This window comes from Euprymna scolopes, chromosome 34, assembly GCF_053919585.1.
Source record: "Euprymna scolopes isolate OS-2025 chromosome 34, ASM5391958v1, whole genome shotgun sequence".
NCBI lineage: Eukaryota > Metazoa > Mollusca > Cephalopoda > Sepiida > Sepiolidae > Euprymna > Euprymna scolopes.
The window spans coordinates 3,751,272-3,776,603 of record NC_136515.1 but is presented as its reverse complement, the minus strand read 5'-3'; the positions used below and the strand labels follow the sequence as shown (position 1 = coordinate 3,776,603).

The following is a 25,332-nucleotide window of genomic DNA, read 5'->3' as shown; positions in this document are numbered from 1 at the left end:
TAGATTTACTTAACTACTATAGAGGTAAAAAAATTTTAAAACTTTGACTCGAATTTTGACCCCTTAACATTTATTGTTTTGAGCCAAATCAAATTAAAATGTTTGATCCATGTCCAGATAACCTACATCTAAAATTTCAAGTGTTTGGACCAAAAATTAGCGGAGGAGTTTGGTAGAGTCTGCAAAGGTCAACTATTTCAACTTTGACCTCTTGGCAGCGAATATTTCGCCCAAAAACTGATTAAAAAGCTTACTGCATGTCTGAGGACCCTTTATGTAAAATTTGAAATGTTTAGACCAAAAATTGGCTGAATAGTTTGCTAGAGACCGCAAATGTAAAATCCTTTGAACCTTGACCCCTTGGCAGCCAAATTTTCAGCTAAAGACCGATTAAAAAGCTTGCCCTATGTCTGAATACACTTTATGGAAAATTTCAAATATTTAGACCAAAAATTGTCTGAGTAATTTGGTAGAGACTGCAGAGGTCAAATTTTTTTAAACTTGTACCCCTGTTATGACCCCTTAACATTTATTGTTTTCGGCTCAAATCAAGTTATTAAGTTAGATCCATGTCCAAGGAACCTATATATAAAATTTTAAGTGTTTATACCCAAAATTGGCAGAGGAGTTTGATAGCGTTCTCAAAGGCCAAATCGTTGAACTTTGACCCCTTAACATCTAAATTTTAGGCTGAAAACGGATTACAAAAATTTTCCCAAATCTCAATACCCTATTTCGAGTCTGTAGACTGAAAATTGATAGCATTATTGTGTAGGGAAATGTACACAGACAGACAGACAGACACTTTCACTTTTATAGATATATAGATAGATTTACAAGATCTGTTATTTGAAAATAAAAGATGGTACAAGTTTGGTAACTTGCTTGTGATGTATATGAGGAACGGCCAACATCTAATATATTAAAGGCAAAATGTATGTGTGTGTTTGTGTGTTTGTATGTTTTCCATTTTTTTTTTTTTGCATCAACATTTTTGCAAGTCATTCACGCCAACATCTAATATATTAAAGGCAAAATGTATGTGTGTGTTTGTGTGTTTGTATGTTTTCCTTTTTTTTTTTTGCATCAACATTTTTGCAAGCCATTCACGCCTAGCAGTCTCACCATACATTTAAAAGACATTATTTTAAAGACTTGTGATGTCACAAGTGTGAGACTGCTAATGCATTTGCTTTCTTCACCTCTTTTTCTCTTTCGCATTACAGGTTCGAGCCTGGCTATTGCGGCTAATTTTTTTGCGCTTGCACAGCACTCACTGCTATTTTGACTGAAGAAAAGTTGGGCTGAGGGTTGGTTGTTCATTAACCTTGCTGTACTACTTCTTGGGTACCCATGCTAGTCTATGCATATAAAAGGCAATTTCCAAGTGACTTTGTTTACTTCCATTTTCTGCTAATTGTTCTGCTGCACGATAAATGCTCTGGAAAAGTCCCTACTGATTAATGTTTACCATTTTTTTTTTTTTTTTTGAACTGGTAAATATAAATCAGAAGTATTTTTCCAGGGTATTCATCGTTGGGTAGAATGGTCAGCAGGAAACGCAAGTAGACAAATGGAAATTGAGAATAACCACATATACCTACGAATATATATATATATATATATATATATATATATAAATTTATATGGCATATAACTTACTACCTAGCTCTATGTATGTATCGAGCACTGTTGAAGTAAATACTGAAAATTTACACATAAAATTATATCTTTGTATATTAATGTGATTAAATGAAATTATATATATATATATATATATATATATATATATATATATATATATATATATATATATATATATATAGTCTTTGAAGTTTTTAACCTTTAAAACTATACAAAAAAATATTTTTTATCATTCGTTAGAAAACCATCCAGTCAGTAAGTCATTTAATCACCTGCAACCACTGCATCAACTCGCTCTCGAATTTACTATAGTACTAATAATTTATTTTTCAAGGGATCATCAGTTGTTTTCCATGAAACACTGTTTCGGGGATTTAAAAACAAAACAGTATATTACATCATGGCTCCCCAGCAGTGTTGATCAATCATCACCACCCTTAATCTTAGGAAGAAGACATGTTACAAATATTTGATCCAATTTCCTATTCTTAATTATTGCAATTACTAACCTTTTCATACTATAAAAATGAATTTCTTACCTGTGCGATTCATCAATTTCCACAGTTAAAATGGATACATTTTTTAATTTTTTAATTTATCAGTCTTGTATTTATAAGATTAGTATTAATCCATTTAATTACTTATCATCCCCACTATGATTAGTATTTAGTATATAAAGGTTAAAAATATTTTTACATATATACATTTTTTTTTATAGCAGTGTCAGAAATCGCCATTAAAAATTCGTGATAAAAACTTGAATAATTAGACTTACTATCTTTCAAAGCTTATAACTACTTGAAAAATGTAATTTAAACCCTAATTTTTTTTTCCAATAAAAGGAGCAAGGCCAAATTTGACAATAACAGGTTTAATAGCAAAATATGCAATATTTGTTTTTTTTTAAAATCGGTTTTCTTTAAAAAAGATTTCAAGAAAATCAACAAATTTTAACTTGCTTCGAATATAATAAACATATATAAATTCCCAAAAAATCACTTATCTATAAAAACATACTATCAATGGGTACTTCCATTCTTCATTGTTAAGAATTTATCCATATTTATATTTTATATTCAATGTACTTTTAAATAAAATAATTTTTTAAGCAATGATTAAAAAATACCGCGAAGTTAGCTTGTCACAAATGGAGAAAAAGGGGAGACAACCGTCCCCTTTCTTAGAGTTGAACTATGGTGGCCTGTAAGCGCCAGAATTAATCTCATTTTCTATTTCTGGCATGTGCTGGCTATAAACAAAAGTTGGGCCATCGTACTTGAAAAATGATCACATTTCACTTATCAGTTTTTGCCGTTAAAAATAAAAACCACTCAACCAATTTTCCATTTTTTTATTCTCTTAAAGAAATACATGAGTTTTTGATTTAATACATTTTATTTCTTCTTTATGGAGTGATTTTTTTTTGTAAATCTAAAAAAAAAAAATTGAATGAAGCAGAAAAAATTGTAGGTATTCAATCTTTTCAGAACAAAATTTTTAAAACGTGGTTTAAAAAAAAAGTTTTAAACTTTGGACTTTAAAGGTAAATTTGCACAAAACTATTGTTTTTTTGTTTTTTTGTTTTAACTTAGATTATTTATTGATCTTTTATCTTCAATTTGTGATATATAAATCTGAGATGTGAAAATTAATTTTCATTTTAATAGACATTTCAAAATGGGGGTGGATTTTAAAAAAAATGTTTGTCTAGAATATTATATTCGGTTTATTGGAAAGAGCATAAAATTTCACATTAAACTTGCAAATATTGTAAAATTTTGATAGATTTTTAAAGTGAAAAAATTGAAAAAAATTTAACTTGTAAAATTCAATTCATTTTATTACGTAAAAAAATGGTTGCATGAGCGCGCACAGGCACTTGTAAACATTGTTTTTTAAAAGTAAAAAATAATATTTCTATTATTTTTCAAAAATAGTTTACTTTGGAAGTATATTCCATAAAGAAATTAAAGAAACCACTTTAAAAAGAGAAATTACGAGTTTTGTATATTTTATTTGCAGTTTTGTGTTAAGGGTGTCAAAAATCCCCCCAAAATTCTGACACACCTAATATATATATATATATATATAAATATATATATATATATATATATATATAAATATATATATATATATATATATATATATATATATATATATATATATATTATTCGACCAACCCCAACAAGAAGTCATATGATCGGAACTGGCCATTTAATACGATTTTCAAGTTTAATGGGGTTATCTATAGATAGATAGATAATCTTGGCCAGCGACATTTAAAACAAAAAAAGTTAGAAACATTTTCATAAAAAAAAAGTATATATATACACTTGTGCCCGATATTATTCATACCCCCCTTGAAAATTGAGTTTATTAGGTGTAACTTTTGTAAGAATTTATTGTTTACGTCCATATTGATACATATTCTTAATAAACCTCTTCTGATCATTTTCGTCATTTTAAAATCTCGGGATACTTGTAATAAAAGAAATATACAGCTATTTATAAAATCTGCAATGTTCAAAAATAATCATACCCCCTAATTTTTTCAGTATTAATCTAGTTTCTGACTGTTTGTTTTCTGTTTGATTCTTATTTTGAATGCTTTTATACAACCTTTGATTAATTTCATTTCGTTTTTTGCATTTTTCAGAAATTAAAATGATATCAACTGAAAATCAATAAAAGAATAAAAATTATTAGAATGAGGAAGAAAAAAGAGCTTAGTAATGATCTTAGGACTAAAATTGTGAATTCACATAAGGATGGTTTAGGTTACAAGTCAATTTCCAAGAAATTTGAGGTCCCTACAGCAACAGTACAGAGCATCATCAAAAAATTCCAGAGCCACCACACAACAAACAACTTGATTGGTAGAGGAAGGAAAAGGAAACTGTCTGCTAGAGCCACCAGGAATATTGTAAGAAGTGTTAATGCAAATCCAACCACCACTAATAAGGACATTTTAGAAAATCTGGAGTCTTCTGGCATAAAAATATCAAGGCTAACATTGCAAAGGACTCTGCATGAAAATGGTCTGAAAGGAAGAAGACCAAGAAGGACTCCATTGCACACCGGAAAACACCTTGCAGCACGTCTAAAGTTTGCTAGGACCCATGTGAATTCTCCAGAGTCCGTTTTCTCAAGTATTTTGTGGACTGACGAAACAAAAATTGAATTGTTTGGCCATATGGATGCTTTCTACGTTTGAAGGAAGAAAGGAGAAGCTTACAACCCAAAGAACACCATACCCACGGTGAAACATGGTGGTGGTAGCCTAATGTTTTGGGGCTCCTTTTCGGCTAGTGGTCCAGGTAGTTTGGTCAAGATAGATGGAACCATGAAGAAGGAGCAATATTTGGAGATACTCCAGAAAAACATTAGACAGGATGCGGAGAAGCTCCATTTAGGACCAAACTGGGTCCTTCAACAGGATAATGATCCAAAACATACTGCCAAAATAGTCAAGAAATGGTTTGAGGATAATCAAATTAATGTTTTGGAATGGCCTAGCCAGAGTCCCGACCTGAACCCTATCGAAAACCTCTGGCACATATTGAAAACTGAGGTTAAAAAGCGGAAACCTAGAAATTTGAGGGATTTGGAGAATTACTGCATTGAAGAATGGTCAAAAATCAGTGTTGATGCTTGTAAAAACCTTGTTGATAAATATCCAAAACGGTTACAGGCAGTTATTAAGAATAAAGGGCATGCTATTGACTATTATTAAGAGAGGTATGAATAATTTTGAACTAGTGCCATTATTGTTTTTCTTTGTATAATGTTTCAAACTTGCATAATTTATTTATTTGTTGAGTTTAAATTAAATGCTTATGCTTGATTTATTGTTTGAAATCCCTTTAATATTGTCTACCTTCTGGTTTGATCAATATTCTTATAGAAATCTCAAAGATCCGAGGGGTATGAATAATATCGGGCACAAGTGTATATTTTTTATTTTATTTTAAGTTATTTTGGTACAAATTGTAGTTCACGTTCAAATCCTTCCAACCAGGAAGTAGTCAGAGCACGCACCTGCAAAAGTAAGTGTGATTTCTACAAAAGTTGACAAATTAAGCTAAAAAAAAAGGAAAGTTTTGTAAACAATTTGCGAAGTATTCAGAAATAGAGACTGCATCATTTTCTTTTGTTATTTTTATCGATTTTAAATTAAAAAGGTTAGTGCTTGTTAAGCTATAATCAACTTATCGATTTTTTAATAATATATCGTTTTAAGTAAAGACGATAGTACTAACTTAATTGTCATGTCGAAAATAGTAATATATCAAAAAATTACGAAAATTCATCAAGTAGAACTATTGTTTTTAGTAAAAAAAAAAAAAAAAAATGATAATTATAGACAACGAATATTGCACGTCATGAACAAGTAATCTATAATATTAGTTTCGGAGTTATATCCCCTGCGTGTACACTCCTACTGTCTGCTTTATAACGTGTACAAAAAATGCGATTTTACCTAATTTTCCGTAAAAATTAACTTTTGCTTAGAAATAACTTTTTACTCAATGATTTTTCATAATTTCTGGATATATTACTGTTGTGGAGACGCCCACTAATTTACATAGGTGGGTGAGTGAGATATATAAAGGTATCAATCACCAATACTGAGGAGTTCTGCAACGATCACCAAATAGGCAAGACGCCTATGTTGCCTCCAGTAAGACATGCAACACGCCACCTGCCGGAATATCTCCAAATTTTGTTTTATATCATAAGTTACTTAAAACGTGATTAGTTAAAGTTCAGAATAAAATCACGCTTTCTCTTAACGGTTAATTTAAAAAAAAAATCTTCTGAACGCTATTAAGTTAAATTCTTCACTAGTTTGGAGACGGAATGCGTTGTTGTGATAAGTGATTTTCTCTATTAATTCGCACTTTTTATTTTAAGATTCAAATATTAATAACATTTTATTTCAGTATTTAATTTATGTATTTCTGTTGTATTAAATGCTAGCTTTAATTTTTTTTTTTTTTTTTTTTTTTTTTTTTCTCGTCCATAAATGTTTATCTACCAAGTTGATCTTAAATATTGTATAATCAATCCATTATATTATCATTTTCAGTCCCCCACCCCTAATTTCTGGCTCCCATCTTATCTCGCAATTACTTATAACGTCACCAACGAACTTCGGAAGAACCCCCCCCCATCCGATTTTGTTTTATATCATAAGTTACTTAAAACGTGATTAGTTAAAGTTCAGAATAAAATCACGCTTTCTCTTAACGGTTAATTTAAAAAAAAAAAATCTTCTGAACGCTATTAAAAGTTAAATTCTTCACTAGTTTGGAGACGGAATGCGTTGTTGTGATAAGTGATTTTCTCTATTAATTCGCACTTTTTATTTTAAGATTCAAATATTAATAACATTTTATTCCAGTATTTAATTTATGTATTTCTGTTGTATTAAATGCTAGCTTTAATTTTTTTTTTTTTTTTTTTTTTTTTTTTTCTCGTCCATAAATGTTTATTTATCTACCGAGTTGATTGCAAAAATAGATTACCTAATTGTACTCATTTTTAGTTCGTGGGAGGGGAATCTATCACCATACTTTCCCTTAAACAGGTCCGTTGGACTTTTATTAAGTACAATACTTAATAGTTATTTTTTTATTTTATTTTATTTTTTTTTTTAATGGAGAGTAGAAAACGCATTGTGGATGCGTTATCGGCAGCTCCTGTTACTCTCGCTTCTTCTTATTTGTCCCTCAGTCCTCATTTTTAAATGAGTGATTTTTCTGACAAAGGGAGAAGAAAAAGCTGTTTTCTAGGTTGGCAGTATTTTTGCGCGAACAGTTGGCAGAGTTGGTGGAAATTTTCTGTTTCTATGTCTATCCTTGTAGCCATGTCACTAGTAAGGGTGCTGGAGGTAAACGTTTTGTCTGGGCTGACGTTATCCGCCTGATAGTCAGGGACCCGAACCTTGGATTAACCACTAAGGAGGCTGTCCTATCAGCAGGTGCAAAGTACTGGGGCTGCTGTATTGCCATTTGGTGAATGGAATCTGGACCATGCAGTAGCTTCTGGTGGGGCCTCTCGATGCCATACTAGTGGGTAATTGTTACGGCTTTACCTTATCATGTGGTACAAAAAAAAAAAAAAAAAAAAAATTCTTCGTTTCTTTTTCTCTCTTAGTTTCCCCTCTCTGTCCTGCTCTAAGTAAATCTGTCGACCTAGTCCACAAATTCCAAAATTTCATCATGACAAGTTTCAAGAAAAAATACACGATTAAACCCGGTTCTCCAACTTCCAACGTAGACCCCTACTACCATGTCTCCTTCTCCAACATCAGGGGTCTACGTTCTAACCTTCCAGAGGTTGAAACCCAATTACAGGAGACTAAACCAGACCTTTTATTTTTAAGTGAAACTGGCATTGGACAGGCTATTTCCCTTGATGAGTTTGCAATTACAGGATACTCTAACTTAACTTCTAAATCTGACCCCCAAGATCGCCATGGGCATGGAATATGTGCCTATATTAAAGATAGCTTTCCATGTGGGAGGGACATCTCCAGGGAAGATCCTAACTTACCTTATATGTGCTTCCGGGTTGCTTTAGCTCACACTACTGCATTTATATTTACTCTCTATCGCCCCCACAACAGCGGAGTTACTATCTTTCAAAGCATATCTGAGAAAATTGACCAAGTCCTTTCTACTTATCCTTCAGCTAACATTCACGTATGTGGAGACTTCAATGTTCACAACGTCGAATGGTTGACCCACTCAAACAAGACCGATGATGAGGGGAGGTTCTGTCATGATTTCTCCATTGCCTATGACCTCACTCAGATTGTTCAGGAACCTACCCGTGTGCCCGATAATGACGGCCAGTATGCGAGCCTACTAGACCTTTTTCTCACAACTTGCCCTGAACTATGTTCAGTTTCTGTTCTGTCGCCTCTTGGATCTTCCGACCACTCTGTTGTATCAATTAAGATAAAAATGAAATGTAATAAGTCCCCAGACGTACCTCTTCATCGTACAGTATATCGATACACTAAGGCTGACTGGGATAGCTTCCGTACATTTATATCTGATCTACCTCTGCATTCCATGTTTAAAAAGGATGTGTCCTCTATAGTATTAGACCTAACTGAATGGTTAATTGTAGGTATTGACCATTTCATACCCTCTAAAAAGTTTCAGCAAAAACCTAACAGCCAGCCATGGTTCTCTCCAGAATGTGCTGCTGCCATTGCGCACAGAAATCACTTTTTCCACTGCTTCAAACGTAATAGATGTATGGAAACTAAAGCCGTTTTCAGGACTGCCAGCAACCATTGTAAGAAAGTAATAAGGAACGCAAGAGAGTTGTATGCTCAATCTGTTAAGTCCAAAGTAGCTGAGCAGCGGCTTGGTTCCCACCAGTTTTGGCAAATAGCAAACAGAATCCTGAACAGAAGCGTGTGCTCCATCCCAACTATTATCAATGGATCTGAGGTAATCTCGTCAGCATCAGACAAAGCCAAACTCTTTGTCAAGAACTTTGCAGCTAATTCTACCCTTTGCGACCAAGACCGCCAACCCCCAATATTTCCTCTTGTATCAGAAAACACGCTATGTGATATACGTATATCTGTACGTGATGTTGCCAAACTAATCAAAAACCTTGATTCCAGTAAAGCAACTGGCCCTGATGGTATTCCAATTATAGTACTCAAAAAACTTCAACCTGAACTAGCGCCCATACTTACAAAACTGTTTAAACGTTGTCTTAAGGAGAATAGTTTCCCATCTCCCTGGAAAATCTCATCAGTATGCCCTGTATTTAAGAATTCAGGTGATCGCTCATCCCCCTCTCAGTACAGGCCAATAAGTCTCCTGTGCGTCATGAGTAAGTTGCTAGAATCTGTATTAAATACAGAAGTAATCAAACATCTCAACAAAAATAACCTTCTTAGTGACACTCAATATGGTTTCCGTTCTGCTAGATCTACAGCAGATGTCCTTACAGTTATATCGCATAGGATTAGCAAATCTCTCGACGGTGGCAATCTTTCTAGGGCAATTGCTCTTGACATATCTAAAGCCTTTGATAGGGTATGGCATAAAGGTTTACTTCATAAGATCGCTAGCTATGGTATAGCTGGAAAAGTCTTCTCAATTATTAAATCATTTCTTTCTGATAGATTCATAAGAGTAGTAGTTGAGGGGCAAAAATCAGAAGCTCACAATATTAATGCCGGTGTCCCTCAGGGATCCATCCTGGGCCCAACTCTTTTCCTGATCTACATTAATGATCTTCCAAATCATATCCTTACATCATTTGTAGACATTTATGCTGACGACACTACCATTTATGGTACCACATCTAAGACAGTAAACGACCAAGTTCTCTCCAATTCTCTCTCCTCTGATCTTGAGCACGTAGTACAATGGGGAAAGGAGTGGCTGGTTACTTTTAATGCATCTAAAACCAAGCTTCTCTCTTTACATCATCAACATTCTAATCCACATTTGTCATCAATTGAAATGAATGGCTCTCGTCTTCAGGAGGCCTCAAGTTTTGACAAGCTTCTGGGCTTGACCATTACTCCTGATCTTAAATGGAACACGTATATCAAATCTGTTGCCAAGGCCGCTGGAAAAATGGTGGGATCTTTCTATCGATCCAGTAGATATCTCACTGCTGATGCTATTCTCTATCTATATAAGAGCCAGGTACGTCCAAGGATGGAATACTGTTGCCACATCTGGGCAGGAGCTGCTAGAAAGAACTTGTCCTGCCTTGATAGAGTTCAAAATAGACTTCGTAGCCTCGTAGGAGATGTCCTTTTCTCCTCCTTGCAACCTCTATCTCACAGAAGAGATGTTGCGAGTTTGTCTCTGATGTATCGTTATTTTCATGGAAAGTGTTCAACTGAGCTTCAATCTATGGTCCCCCCTCGCCAAACTTTCACAAGAAACACTCGTCTAGCTGTAAACACTATCAATAATTTCCCCCACTCTTTATCTGTGCCTAAACCTAAACGTAGATTCCATGAACAAAGCTTCTTTCTTAGAACTGCACGCCTGTGGAATTGTCTTCCGTTTTCCTGCTTTCCGGCTGACTACAATATGGTTTTGTTCAAGTCTAAAGTAAATAAGTTCTTGATGAGCCGTTCCATATAAGTTATTAAATTTACCAAATTTTCATTACTAATGATTACTAAATTGACCAACTTCTACTGTACACTCTTTAACCCTTATCCTTGAGTGGCCTCTGGGCCTTGATAATGTGGTGATGCCTTTGTAAAAAAAAAAAAAAAAAAAAAAAAAAAAAAAACTGAAGTATATCTGAAGACATGGAAATATGTATATAACTTTTCTTCCTAATATATTATCGTTATACCTTTACTTTCTATGTTCTTGTTAATTATTTGTGAAGACACAACGGTCGACCTAGACGAGAGTACCCAAAATGGCCGACCAGGACTGAGATATGACACGTGACCGGATGTAATGGAAGAAATATCTCATGTATTTAATTTAAGCCGTCGTTTCGTATCTTACAACATATACAACAAATACTTTATTGTAACTTTTTCTTTAATAATCTATATTTAATAAATATTTATATAAAATTATCAGAATTGAAAAAAAAGCCAAGCTGGCAACACGGCTCTAGCTGAAATAATTTATTAAGGAAACAACGTAAATAAATAAATTAGAGAAAAGGGAAAAAAACAATTTGCAACTTACCTGCATGGCGTCGTCTGCTGAAATTTACGGCAAATGAGTCGTTTATAAGATATGCATTTTTTTTAACGGTAAATGTTACCTTACCAAAACAAAACGAAGTAAAAAAAAAAAAAATTTTATATAAATATTTATAAATTATTAAAGATTAAAGAAAAAGTTACAATAAAGTATTTGTTGTATATGTTGTAAGATACGATGTTGTAAGATACGAAACGACGGCTTAAATTAAATACATGAGATATTTCTTCCATTACATCCGGTCAAGTGTCATATCTCAGTCCTGGTCGGCCATTTTGGGTACTCTCGTCTAGGTCGACCGACACAACAATTACTATAGCTTACGAAAAAAATTTTTTAAATTTTATTTTTAGATATAAGCAAAAACAGAAACTGCAAATTTTGTCGATTCGATCTGTTTTTTTAGCCATCAGTGCCCCAAAATCAACAAAGCTTAGACCGTTCCTGTAATGGACCTGATCCCTGTTGATGCGGTGTAATGATCACAGGATTTGCTTTTCTCTTTGAGAAGAGATTAGTTTCAGGCTAATCGCATGAGGCGCACTAAACCAGAGAATACAGACGAGGCTGCACAGGCATTTTTTGCAGAGTCAGAGCGCTCTTCCTGTGGAGAAATGACTTTTTCAATCCCACTCTCCGACCTCATGTCACAGTTCTTGCAGTGGGAGAGAACTAAATACTTGGTTATAAAATAACCGGCGTTGCCCGATGGAAGCGTCCCCCTCCCCTGTAAGAAATTAAACTATGGTTGCTGTTGGTGGCCAACCCCTAACCTCGTAATATTAAGAACGGCTTTCAGAATAGTAGGTACGTGCAAAATGAATGCAGACGCTCAAAATGGATAAACATTTTGACTCCTCCCTTTACTTAAAAATTCACCAAAAATCAGGAAATTAACCAATTTTAATGAAATGTTCAGTATTTATCAAATAATGATCACAGAATATAATGAACTAATTATTTTTATTTAAATCTTAGTAGAAATGTATTATTTTGTTTAAACAAAAACTACCTTTACTAAAGTTATGGTTTTCAGTAGTAAATAAAAAACGCAAGAATTTATTTTTGCTTTTTTTATATAAATAAAGCATCGTAATTTGTAACAATAGAAAAAAAAACCTTTTTACAGGAACATTACGAAAAAAGCCCCCAAAATTCGTATTAATGAATTCGATATAATTCGAAGAAAAATGAATTTCTCGAACTACCGATATTACCATTGAATTAAGCATTGTTTATTTAATATTTTCACACAAAAAAATTATAATAGCAAAAATATTTCTACTTTTTTTTTAAAATTACAGATTTCGCATAATTTTTATATGCAAGATTTTAATAATTTCCTTGCTCGCAAGAATGTGAAACTTTCGGCGTAACATAATTTTTATATAATCTTAAACAATAATAATAAAAAAATTAATTTAAAAACAGGAACATAAAAAATAATTAAATTAAAAAATGATAAAAATTGATGCAAACGTTCAGAATAGGAATGTACAGATGCACGCTTGAGGGGGGGGGGGAAATAAGAAGAAATCTGACACCCCTACCTCCTTTTATACTATCATGACTTCATTTTGAAACAGCGTTTCGATTGGCTATAATTTGGGGCTTTAGTATAATCGTGTTTACAAAACTTTATTTGTTGCGTTTTTAGAATTACTTGGTTTTTGAGGACTAATTAAGTTATTTTTGCACAAACAAGGTGAGTTTTTTTTTTTTTTTTTTTTTTTAATTGAATACCTTAGGACTTTACTAATTATCTTTGAAATAGACCCAGGAAACTAATATTTATCTTTTAAAGGATTTTTACAATGAATTTATTTAACTTTAAAATTTAGCTGTATTGGTTAGCTCGCCGTGAAAACATTTTTCATAACATTTTTTTTTTTCACGTGTACAAATATTTTTTCCCTTTACAAAAAAATTATGATAAATCGACTTTCAAAACTAGGTCCCCTATTTTTGTCCATTTATTTTTGCCTGTACCTAGTTGTTATTCTTTTTTTTTTTTTTTTTTTTTACACGGTGGTCACCACTTATCAAGACCCGGAAGCCACTCAGGGATAAGGGTTATTGCAAGTACAGTTTAATAATTGGGAGGGTCTGTTTTTTCGGTATTATTATACAAACACCGTGACAGCGTTAGGGTTAGGATTAGGGTTAGGGTTTAGGGTTAGGTTTAGGGTTAGGTTTAGGGTTAGGGTTAGGGTTAGGGGGTTAGGGTTAGGGGGTTAGGGGTTAGGGTTAGGTTTAGGGTTAGGGTTAATTCGCTGTCACGGTGTTTGTATAGTTTTACCGTTTTTTCACCCCTGCTAGTATCTTATTAATGTATTCATTCTTTTACAGCGGAATGTTAATGAAATGGCAAAATCATTCTTTTTTTTTTTTCTTTTTTTTTTTTTTAACTAATTCAGCTATTTTTTGTGTGCAAACCAGGTGTTTTTTTTTTTTTTTAATTTAATTCGATACCTTAGGATTTTATTTTACCAATTATCTTTGAAATAAACCCAAAAAACTAATATTTATCTTTTAAAGGATTTTTACAATGAATTTATTTAACTTCAAAATTTAGCTAAATTGATAAGCTCGCCGCGAAAACATTTTTCATAACTTTTTTTTTTTTTCACGTGTGCAAATATTTTTTTCCCTTTAGGAAATTAACTTTAGTCTTTTAATTTTTCAAATACAATCACAAAGTTGTCGGAAACCTACAAAAAAATTATGATAAATCGGCTTTCAAAACTAGGTCCCCCTATTTTTATCCGCCCATTTTTGCCCATACCTACAGAATAGACACCCCAACCTCATGTTAAGAACGGCTTTCTGAATAGACGCACCATTTTATGAGATGGGGTGTCAAAGTATTTGGTCCAAATTTAACCTCGATATTTGTTGTTGGCATACCCACCCGCAAATAATATCTTTTATTGCAAACCTATGATACTTTGGTCTAGAAGGGAATTTCTGAAGTCATTGTATTATATAGGAGACACAAGCCTATATTCCAAATTTCATGATGTTGACCATCTTACCGTTTATTCCATGAAGTAACTTGATATGGACAATTCTTGACAGCACCTGCGTCATAAATAAAAGGTGAAATATAATTGAAGAAACATATTTTTCGACATATATAACGTTTCTTTCTTACGAAATACTTATCGAAAATTGTTTTTTATTTATCAACTTTTTATCATTAATTATTTTTTATTTTTATATTAAAACTTAGGCATTTGCTAACTTTATTTCCACTTCAACACTCACCTTTAAAATGACGCGTTTCCGAGTATGCTGAAAATGAATATCACATTTAAATTTGGGACAGATGAGTAGTTTTCCGGATATTAATTAATATTTATGATCCAATGTAAATCCATTATGTTTTTTTACTGGTGGCCATGTTTTTCCCCAACTGAACAAGTACTAATGTGCAAGCTTGTTGCAAAACACCTCCTCCTCCTTATGTTAAGAATGGCGAACGGCACTGACATTTATTAAGTAATACGGTAAAGGTGCAGTATTTTTCCACCCTAAAAAAATCCGGTAATCTCCAAAAATACCGTTAGGGCTTACAACATGGCCGCCAGAAGAGTCAACAAAAAACTGCGAATAAAATATATAAAACTCGTAATTTCTGTTTTTAAAGTGGGTTGTCAATTTTCTTTATGAAATATACTTCCAAAATAAACTATTACAGTCGTTTAAAACATAATAGAAGTATTATTTTTTATTTTTTAAAAACAATGTTTACAAAATGTCTACGAACGTTATTTTGTAAACATTGTTTTTAAAAAATAAAAAAATAATACTTCTATTATGTTTTAAACGACTGTAATAGTTTATTTTGGAAGTATATTTCATAAAGAAAATTGACAACCCACTTTAAAAACAGAAATTACGAGTTTTATATATTTTATTCGCAGTTTTTTGTTGACTCTTCTGGCGGCCATGTTGTAAGCCCTAACGGTATTTTTGGAGATTACTAAAAATCCTTTGAAATTACCATTATCAGAGGTTTTTGAGTGTGCTGATAACGAAAACGTTTAAGATTCCAGGAAACGAGTAGTTTCCAAGATGTGAAGAAATTATCGTTTAAAAAAGTAGGGGATCACTTTTTACATTAATCTAACGTAAAATGAACACTCACTTAATGGCCACCTCTTTTTTGGGGGTAGGGTGGCTGTTATTGTTTTTAGGGGTGGTGTTTATTGTGGCCTGTTAGACAAACACAAAACCTACTTTTAAAAAATCTTGTTTTCTATGGGTTTTCGGATGTGCTGACAACGAATATTGCGTGTAAATTTTCCGCAAATGAATAGTTTCCACGTATTAAGCAATGTAATTCTTTGTTAAAAATGGTGACCATTGTTGTATGCGCAAGCGCGCACGTTATTGTCGATGTTCATTTTACGTTAAATTAATATAGAAAAGCGATCGCCCATTTTTTTTTTTTTTTAACTATAATTTCTTCATATCTTAGAAACTACTCGTTTTCTGGAATTTTAAATGTCATTTTCGTTTTTAGCACCCCCACCCAGAAACCTATATTTGTGGTAAGTTTAGAGGATTTTTTGAGAGTGGAAAGATGTTGCACCTGTACCAGTAATACATTGGAAAAAATTTCGTAATATCCAGAAAATTACTTGTCTGAGCAAAATTTAAAGGTGATATTTGTTTTCAGCATACTCGAAAATCGGGTTTGTATTACTGTACACATAGATTCAAAAAAGTTGTCAAAAAACAAATATATAACAAATAAATGTTATCAAAGGCAAGATAAGTTACTTTTCTACCAAACTGGATATAATTTTCGTGTTTTTATTCAATTTAACATGTTTATTCAGCTTGAAAACCATACAGTGTTTAGCGATGTATTGGAAAATTCAAAATGGCGGCCGATTCTCTCTTTAACACGGTAAGTTTGGAAAAAGGTGTAATAAATAATAAACTAGACAAAATACTGTTAGAAATTCGCTCAATATATGTTACCGTGACATAACTTGACATATATTCGGTGGTTTTTAATAGTATTTTGTCTAGTTTATTATTTATAACACCTTTTCCTGAACTTACCGTGTTAACGAGAGAATCGGCCGCGGCCGCCATCTTGAATTTTCCAATACATCGGTAAACACTGCATGTATTTCGAGCTGAATAAACATGTTAAATTGAATAAAAACACGAAAATTATATCCAGTTTGGTAGAAAAGTAACTTATTTTGCCTTTGATAACATTTATTTGTTATATATTTATTTTTTGACAACTTTTTCGAATCTATGTGTACAATACAAACCCCGAAAATCTTTAAAAGTTGTCATTTCAAAAGCGAATTTTAAGGCAGAAAGTAAAATAAACAAAATACCAAAATTTATTATTGGAGAATGCTTTTGTCAAAAGTTATCGGGAAAATGTTGGTGCTTGTTCACATAAAGTCGGCAGATCGATTTTTTTATATATGTGATTTTAAGCAAAAACAACAGTTCTTAGTTATTTGTCATGTCGAAAATAGTAAGATATCCAAAAATTACGAAAATTCATCAACTAGAACTGCTTTTGTGTCTTTTAGTAAAGAAATAAGTCTAAGGCTAAAAGAGTATTTCAGTCATTAAAGTGGTAAAAAGCAGATAAGTATGTCCCCTGTGTTCGCAATCTTTGAGATGTTCACATCGAGGGAAGATGTAATTTCCCTCAATTTTCCGTAAAAATTACTTTTAACTATAAAACTCAACGAATTTTCCTAATTTTTTTCATATATTACTCTTTTCAACGTGATAAATTAAGTATTGTTGCATTTTCTTAAAACAATATATTTTGAAAAGATCGATCTGTCGACTCTATCTTAAGTACCATTTTTTATTTTTATTTTTTTCATTAATGTATAATGATGAATTAAAAGAACAGGCAACTAGAAGTCGTCAGCAAACGGTATCAAATAAATCGGATTTGAATCGGATCAATTCCCGTCAATTATGGTTCGGGCTTGTGGGGGTCGCCTGGCCTTTTTTTGGGAACTGACTTCCTCCACAAATAATAAAAATGAAAATAAGAAATCTTATGTGCAACACAAACGGAGGTTTATTTCCGGAATAGAAATAACAAATAATAACAAGTTAAAACATAGTTCTCAATATTTCAGAGTTCTTTTTTTTGAGTTCATATGAAAGATGGAGAGTCTCTTTTTTTGTGTGTGTTCTTTGAATGTTCAAATATGTAACAGAGACAATATTAATGTTCGTCTGCTAAAAGAGAGTATTAATGCGCGGAGCAGTGGAAATGAAATAATTGATGTTTGCACGCGTGGCAAGTCCTAATGAGAAAGCGTTGAATGAGTCGGAAGAGTTTAAAGAGACGAAAGAATGCTCGAAAGGCTAAGAGACTAAAGAGATAGATTTTGTGTTTGTGCATGTTTATATTCGATTTGATCGGCTCCAAACGAGCTCTAGAAAATCAGTTTTAAAATATGTCCTAGGAGGAATTCCATTGGACGAAAGACATCACATGGGGTGCTTTCAACTACGTACGCACCTTTGGTATATAAAGGTCACGCCGGAATTTGTGTGGGTGTCATTTTTCATTTTTTTTTTAACGCGCCGAAACAATCAATTGCACTGCGCGCCTAAATTGTATTTAACGATTTTAAATTTGAATATTAAACTGTGCCAACTGGCACAGGCTCGACTAGCAGTCACTGGATTAAGCTTAGGAAAGTAAAAGACAGACGAATTTCAAAACAAACAAACCTGGTGGTGGTGGGGTAGGGTGGGGGGATACAATAAATAACAAAAACTTACTTTAAATTTACTGAATATATATATCTTATGTGGATGCAAAAATAATGTCGTTTTTTGATATGAAGTTTGTATAAAGAACGACATTATTTTTGCACTAACCTAATACGTCCCCCCCCCCAAAAAAATTGCATTTTGTATTTATTTATTTTGATTATTTTCTTTTCCAATTTTTGGTACTTGTATAGTTTAATCAAGACAGTAAAAGATGAAAATATCGAAAAAAAAAAAAAATTAAATTGTACGTATCCGTTATGGAATGAAGTTCTCCGAAAAAAAAAAATTTTTCACTTAATTTCATCAAGTAGTTTTTGTTTTACAGCGAAAAAACAATTTATGATACCGAGCAAAAGGTTCGATTTTTAGGAAGAAAAGCTAGTATTAAAGATGGGGAGGGAGTGTCGGCTCTTTAACTGGAGTTATCTCCCCGTGACGTTTTCTACAATTCAAACAAAAATTTAAAACAAAATACAAGATGTCTGCCTTCAACGCGCTCTCATAAAAGCGTGTTTTTTCCGCTATAAAAAACAAAACAAAAAACAAACTACTTGATCAATTAAGTGAATTTTTTTTTTTTTTTTTTCGGAGATCTTCAGTTCAAAACGGATACGTACAATATAACCTTTTTTCGATATTTTCAGTTTTGAATTTCTTGATTAAACTGCACAAGTACCAAAAAATAAATAGAACACCCCCCTCATCACTCTAAGATAATGGTAAAACTTTACATTAAGGCCCGTCTCACGTTCGTATATAACAAAATATGTTTTTTGTAGATTTCGGTGTGCTAAAAACGAATTTGCAAACTGTTTCCGTCGCAAAAAAATAGTTTTCATGATATGAAGAAATTACTTTTTCGAAAAGTGGGTGATCACTTTTCCATGTAAATTTAACTTAAAATGAGCACCCACTTTCTGGCCACCTGAGAGAGGAGGCATTTTTTTTTAGTGTTTATTGGCTAAATGGTTTTTTCGAGTTCTTTTTCTGTTTTCATCTTTCAATAAAGACACGAGGAAATTTAAAAATAAAGAAAAATCGGTGTTTTACTTTAAGGCTCGTCTCACATTCGTATAGAAAAAAATAATTTTTGTAGTTTTCAGTGTGCTTTGAAAGAACCGTCTCCGTCGCAAATTTACCGTTTGTATAGTATTAACCCCTTAACTCTGGGATTATTTTCCATTTCACAGCCCAGCCTTCGTTCCAAATATTAAACCATGTAATACTATATGTTATCACGGATGGCCATTTTGTACGCATTATAACATATAGAATTACATGGTTTAATATTGGAAAAACTACTTGTTTTTCGTCTAATTTTCATTTTTCGCCAATACTACACTGTGACAAGGCAGTTTGGTACGCGAGTGCACATTTAACGGCCTTTGTTTATGCTCGCGCGTAGCGTAAACGAAGGCTAGGCTGTGAAAAAAAAAAAATTGAAAATAGTCCCAGAGTTCAGGGGTTAATACCATGCAAAAGCAATCAAACAAAAAACTTTTTAGCCAATAAATGCCCCATTACTTCATATCATGAAAACTATTTTTTTGCGATGGAAACGGTTTACAGATTCGTTTTAGGTTTTAGACATGGAATATAAGTATAAATATGGATAAATTCTTAACAATGAACAATGGAAGTACACATTGAATATAATTTTTTATAGGTAAGTGATTTTTTGGAATGTATATATATTTTTTATAATCGAAGTAAGTAAAATTTTGTTGATTTTCTTAAACTCTTTTTTAATGAAAACCGATGTAAAGAAACAAATAATGCATAATTTTCTATTAAACATATTTTTTTTTAATTTAGTCTTTGCTCCTTTAATTGGAAAAAAAATTTAGGGTTTGAATTACATTTTTCAAGTAGTTATAAGCTTCGAAAGATAGTAAGTTGATTTATTCAAGTTCATATACGGCATTTTTAGTGGTCGATTCTGATACATCTAATACATCCATCGTATATTACTTATATTGATCGGACTATTTTTCTATGGCTATGGTTTCATACGTATTAAACAGATTAACTCAAAGTATACAAAGATATCTACAGAGCCAGTAACATTTCTCTTTTCCAAACAACAACCAACGTACCTGAGGATGGCCGAAGGTCAAAACGACCGAAACGTTGCACAAATAAGATGAGAACAATGGTCCGATCAAAACAAAGAATATGAACAATCAGCCCTCATCTAAAAAAAAAATTCAGAACTTTACATTCATCATAGTTACTTACTTTCTTGAACAAATACTAGGTACCATATTTTTTTTTCCATGAAATTTAAGGTTCTTCTTTATTATTGTAGTCGCCTGTTCTTCTTATATATTTTTTTATATATTTAATTTTTTTCTAAAAAAAAAAAAAAAAAAATAGAACTTTTTTTATCTGACAGCGTTTGCTGCGGACCTTGAGTCGCCTTTTCTTCTGATTCACCAAATATATTCATGATATTCTGAATTCTGATTTTTTTTTTTTGCTTGTTCACACGTAAATAATTGACCTAAAACAAAAGTAGTTACTTAAAGCAGAATACGGACAATGTTGAAATAATAACATTACCCATTCTTAACATTTCCTTATTTAAAAAAAAAAAAAAAAAATACTTCACGAATGTACATAATTTTTGGAATATATTTTCGTTTCGTCATGGGTGCATACAGATTTTTTGGTGCTTCTATATTATAATAATGAAAATAATATTGAATTTTAAGTAAAAAAAAAAAAATGGGGTAAATGTTTCGTTTAGGTCCACCTCCACAATTTTCTTTAAAATGACGACATTTATAGGTTTTCGACTATGCTGAATACGAAAATCGCATTGAAATGTTGCAGAGATAAGTAGTTATCAAGATAGAAAAAAATGCATTATGCACGGTAATTTTAGCGGCCATTTTTTTACGCGCATGCGCGCGCGCGCCCTAAGCAATCAAAATTTTACACGAAGGAAAAAACCCAAAATGGCCGCCAAAATTACCGTGCATAATGCATTTTTTCCTATCTTGATAACTACTTATCTCTGCAACATTTCAATGCGATTTTCGTATTCAGCATAGTCGAAAACCTATAAATGTCGTCATTTTAAAGAAAATTGTGGAGGTGGACCTAAACGAAACATTTACCAAAAATGGTACCTATGTAATTGTCAGGTTGCAAATAGTAAAATATTCAAAAATTACAGAAAACGATAAGGTAAAAAAATGATTATTTGTAAAAAACAGAACCGATAAGAATAAAAAAATTTTGATAAGGTTACATGCTGAGCCTGCCTGACCTATTGGGTCACGTAATGTAAGCAAAAGGAGGAAATAACTCTGTTTTAAACAGACAGACTTTATTCAGAAGACAAAAATAAGTATAACACATATACATGATTTGAAAACTGATTGAATTTACATAAAAAAACAAAACAAAAAAAAACAATTCAGTATTTTATTTGGTACAAGTGCTCTTTACCTTTTTTGTTTTAATTTTTTTGTTTCCATTTTGAGAAGAGTTATATTAGCGGAAGGAAAGACAATCCAAAATTAATGTTTGTTTTCTAACCAAACTTTTCTGCTAGTTCAAAACAAGTTCAATAAATTAAAGTATCACAACTAAAAAACATTAAATAACAAAACATTTACTGAATTTAATTAAAATTATCAAAAATTTAACAATATTTACAAATAAATTATCTTTAAAAATTTACAAATAAAATGCAACATTCTATAGTTTTAAAAAATTATTTTTAAAAGAAATAATTTTTATAATACACAGATAAAATATAACATTCAGTTTAGAATGAAATGCATTTTTTTTTATATATAGGGTGGAACGCTAAATTTGTCACCTTTTAAAGAAAACAACACTACAGCTTTATTTAAAAAATTTATTGAAAAAATTTCAATTCGGGTATCTTGATTATGTAGTAGAGCTGACATCTATTCACTGTAACCGTGTTCAGCATGAATCATTGCCTCAGTACGGGTCTGAAACTGGGAGCATGTCCTTTTCACCAGCACCAGTGGGAGTTCGGCAAATGGCAGCAATCAGGCTGGCTTTGGTGTTGTGGGAGGTCATGTTGGTGATGTTCTCGACAAACAAAGTAGTCCAGCAGGTTCAGGTTGGGGGAGGAGGGAAGGGCCAGTGAGAGAAGGGTACAAAGTTGTAGCACTCCTTCTGAAGCCAAACCTGGATCTCTTTGGACTTGTAGGCCGGCGTCAAGTTCTGCTGTCACACCCAGGGTCTGCTAGTGGCCACCTGATTGCAATAGGGGATCACCACACTCTTCAGTATATCCAGGTACACTCTGGTGTTGACTTTCAAGCCAACTTCGAAGATGTGAGGTGGCACCCTCACTCTCCCTATAGTCCAGACCTTGCTCCCTGTGGCTTTTGGTTATTCCCTGAGCTCAAGGAAAACCTTAGGGGCTGCCGTTATGAGACAATTGAGGAGATGAAAGAGGTTGTGACGCGGGCCATTTACACGCTCACACAAGAGAACTTCCATGAGGCCCTCCAGAAGTTGTTGGATCAATACAACAAGTGCATTGCAGGCGGAGGAGATTACTTCGAAAGGGACTAGTTTTATGTGTGCACTATCAATAAAAGGTTTGGTGGGTTGTTTTTGTTTTACGGCATATCAACCCTTTTCAGGTTATTTAATGCCAAATCCAGTGATTTTGAATAAAAAATTTTTAATAGAATATATAAATTTTTTTTTTTTTTTTTCAAGTCGGTTTCTATTTAACCCATAGTTGGGACCCTAACAGGTACTACCACTCCGGGTCAGAGTGGACCTGGGAGCAATAGCAATTAAAAGGTGGCTCCACACTCCCCAAAGCCCACAAACTGGGACCTCACCATCGGATATAGTTTAAGGTCATATCCAAGACCCAATAAAAGGGACTAGTTTTATGTGTGCACTATCAATATAAATACCCACATGAAAAGTCTGGAAACTTATTGAAAACTTGTTTTAAAAAAATACCCTTATTTTATATAAAAAAATATTGCAATATGATTTTTTAATCATTCGTTCATTTGTCTGGTTTCGTTTGTACGTCACATCATTTCAACACCCGCATTGCTATAGTTTTCTAATACGCCTCCATATTTATTATGTAATGTTTGAGTCCTTTAGAACAAGGGGAGATAATTAGGATCAGATAATTAGGCTGAATCAATTATTTAAGTGCCATGAATTATTCACATATCTGAAAATTTGTAACCAAAACTCTCTCGCTCAATTACACAATTACATTTGATTAAAAGTTATTAACAAAACTAATTTTCATTGAATTTTTTTTATTGTCGACAAGTTGATTGAGAAAAGTTAAGAGTTTAAAAAGGATATTTTTATTATTTCATTTATTTATTTATTTTTTTTTTTTACTGCTTTTTCATCTCAAACAATGCTACTTGAATGTAAGGGGCTACTATTTGGAATCAAATTTTTTAAATTAAAAAAAAAAATTTTTTTTATTACATTTTCATCCCCAACAAGGCACATTGCCACTTTGATGTAGGGGGTTACTAGCAGGGACATAAGCTACGGGGGTACTATGTAGAGAGTTGGGCAGCAAGATGTCGGTTCACATTACACTTGAACTTCTGCATGTCAGTATAATTGGGGAAGCAGGGACCCGGAAAGGAATTCCAAAGTCTAGCGGTTCTGGGGAAGAAACTACTGGAGTAGAAGGCTCTCTTACATCTAGGGATCTCTACAGTGAAGGGGTGGGATTTAGCTGCTTGTCGGGTTTGTCGGAGGTATTTATGGCGAGGGGGGTACAAGTGCTTGCCGTTCGTCGGAGCATTCGCCATTAAAGTACTTGTAGAACAGGCAGAGGGGTGCTACATTTCGTCAGTGGGACAGTTCAGGGCCTATCAGGTTGGTGACTCTCTTTTGAACCTTGTCTAGGAGCGAGAGACTAGTAGCAGATGCACCAGCCCAAATATGACAACAATACTCCATACATGGGCGAATGGTGGCCTTATAGAGGTACAGGATATTTTCGGGCATTAGTAGCTTTCTAGCACGGTAGAGACAACCCACCTTCTTCACAGCGGTCCTGGCAATGCTGTCAATGTAATTGTTCCAACTCATGTTTCCTGTGAACGTTAAGCCGAGGAGTTTAAAAGTTGTACTTTCAGATAAAGAGACTTTGGCCATTGCTATTGGTGGTAGAGAAGGTTTCTTGTAATTATTGAAGAAACAAGTTTAGTCTTGGCAGCTTTGAATGTGACCATCCATTTTTGTCTCCATTCCACTACAGATTGGAGGTCATCTTATAGTGTTTCTGCCATTTCTTTAGATATGTGTTCATTTGTTTTCCTGTCGTGTCTGTTATAGAGCATGGTGTCATCAGCATATATACCCATCTCAGAGACAATTTTGTCGGGGGGGGGGGGTCATTTTTGAATATTAGTAATAATAGAGGTACAAGGATAGACCCTTGAGACACTCCCGCATTTATATCATATTGTTTAGATGTACGACTGTCGAAGACAACTTGGATGTTTCTCTTATCTAAGAAGGATTTAATTATGTTATGTATTCTTCCAGTGATACCGTATGATCTGATTTTCCTGAGAAGACCTTCATGCCATACCTTATCAAAAGACTTAGATATATCTAGAGCCAGCCTTTGAGATTTGAAAAAAAAAATCACTCGACCGCCGGTCGAGTGTGAGGAAAAATTGACTCGCCCCAAAATATTTTTACTCGTCCGACTTTGTCTTTGTTTCAGTCAATAATAGTAAATAATTTTACAACAATTCAAGAAATTACCGTTTGTATAATCTAACAAGAAAATATTTGTTTAACTCTTGTAAATCAACTATTTTATTACTACAAACATTTCAGTAAATATTCAACAAAACGTTAAAATACAACACCAGAGAAATAAGAATCATTTCTTCGGATGCTGATATGTAGTATCAAAATGACAATTGAAATATAAATAATTCAAGACTGTGTTTATTGGTACCGTTAGAAAACGAATATATCTAACTTTATACACAAATAATGTAAAATCACACCCTTGAAATAAATATATTTTAACATGCAAAACAAATATTAGAGATTCATCTTTTCATTGAAACATTTCAATATGAAGTCTCTAATTGAAAAATATTCTGAAGCACACAATCATCCCAGCAGCTCAAAAGAATCAGAAATAGTTTCTTAC

General features: G+C 32.9%; 1 protein-coding gene across 2 annotated transcripts in view; it reads left to right on the top strand.

The window, feature by feature from the left end:
- LOC145259090 (tyrosine-protein kinase Tec-like) overlaps positions 1-25,332 on the top strand; it is a 208,792-nt gene that overhangs the window by 38,205 nt on the left and 145,255 nt on the right. The window contains exon 1 of one of the 2 annotated variants that reach the window (XM_080116735.1): positions 5,639-5,690. The exons of the other annotated variant lie outside the window; for it this stretch is intronic. The gene's annotated coding sequence lies outside the window, so the exon portion shown is untranslated. Of the gene's footprint in view, positions 1-5,638; positions 5,691-25,332 lie in introns of those variants that run through there. 2 annotated transcript variants of the gene reach the window in all.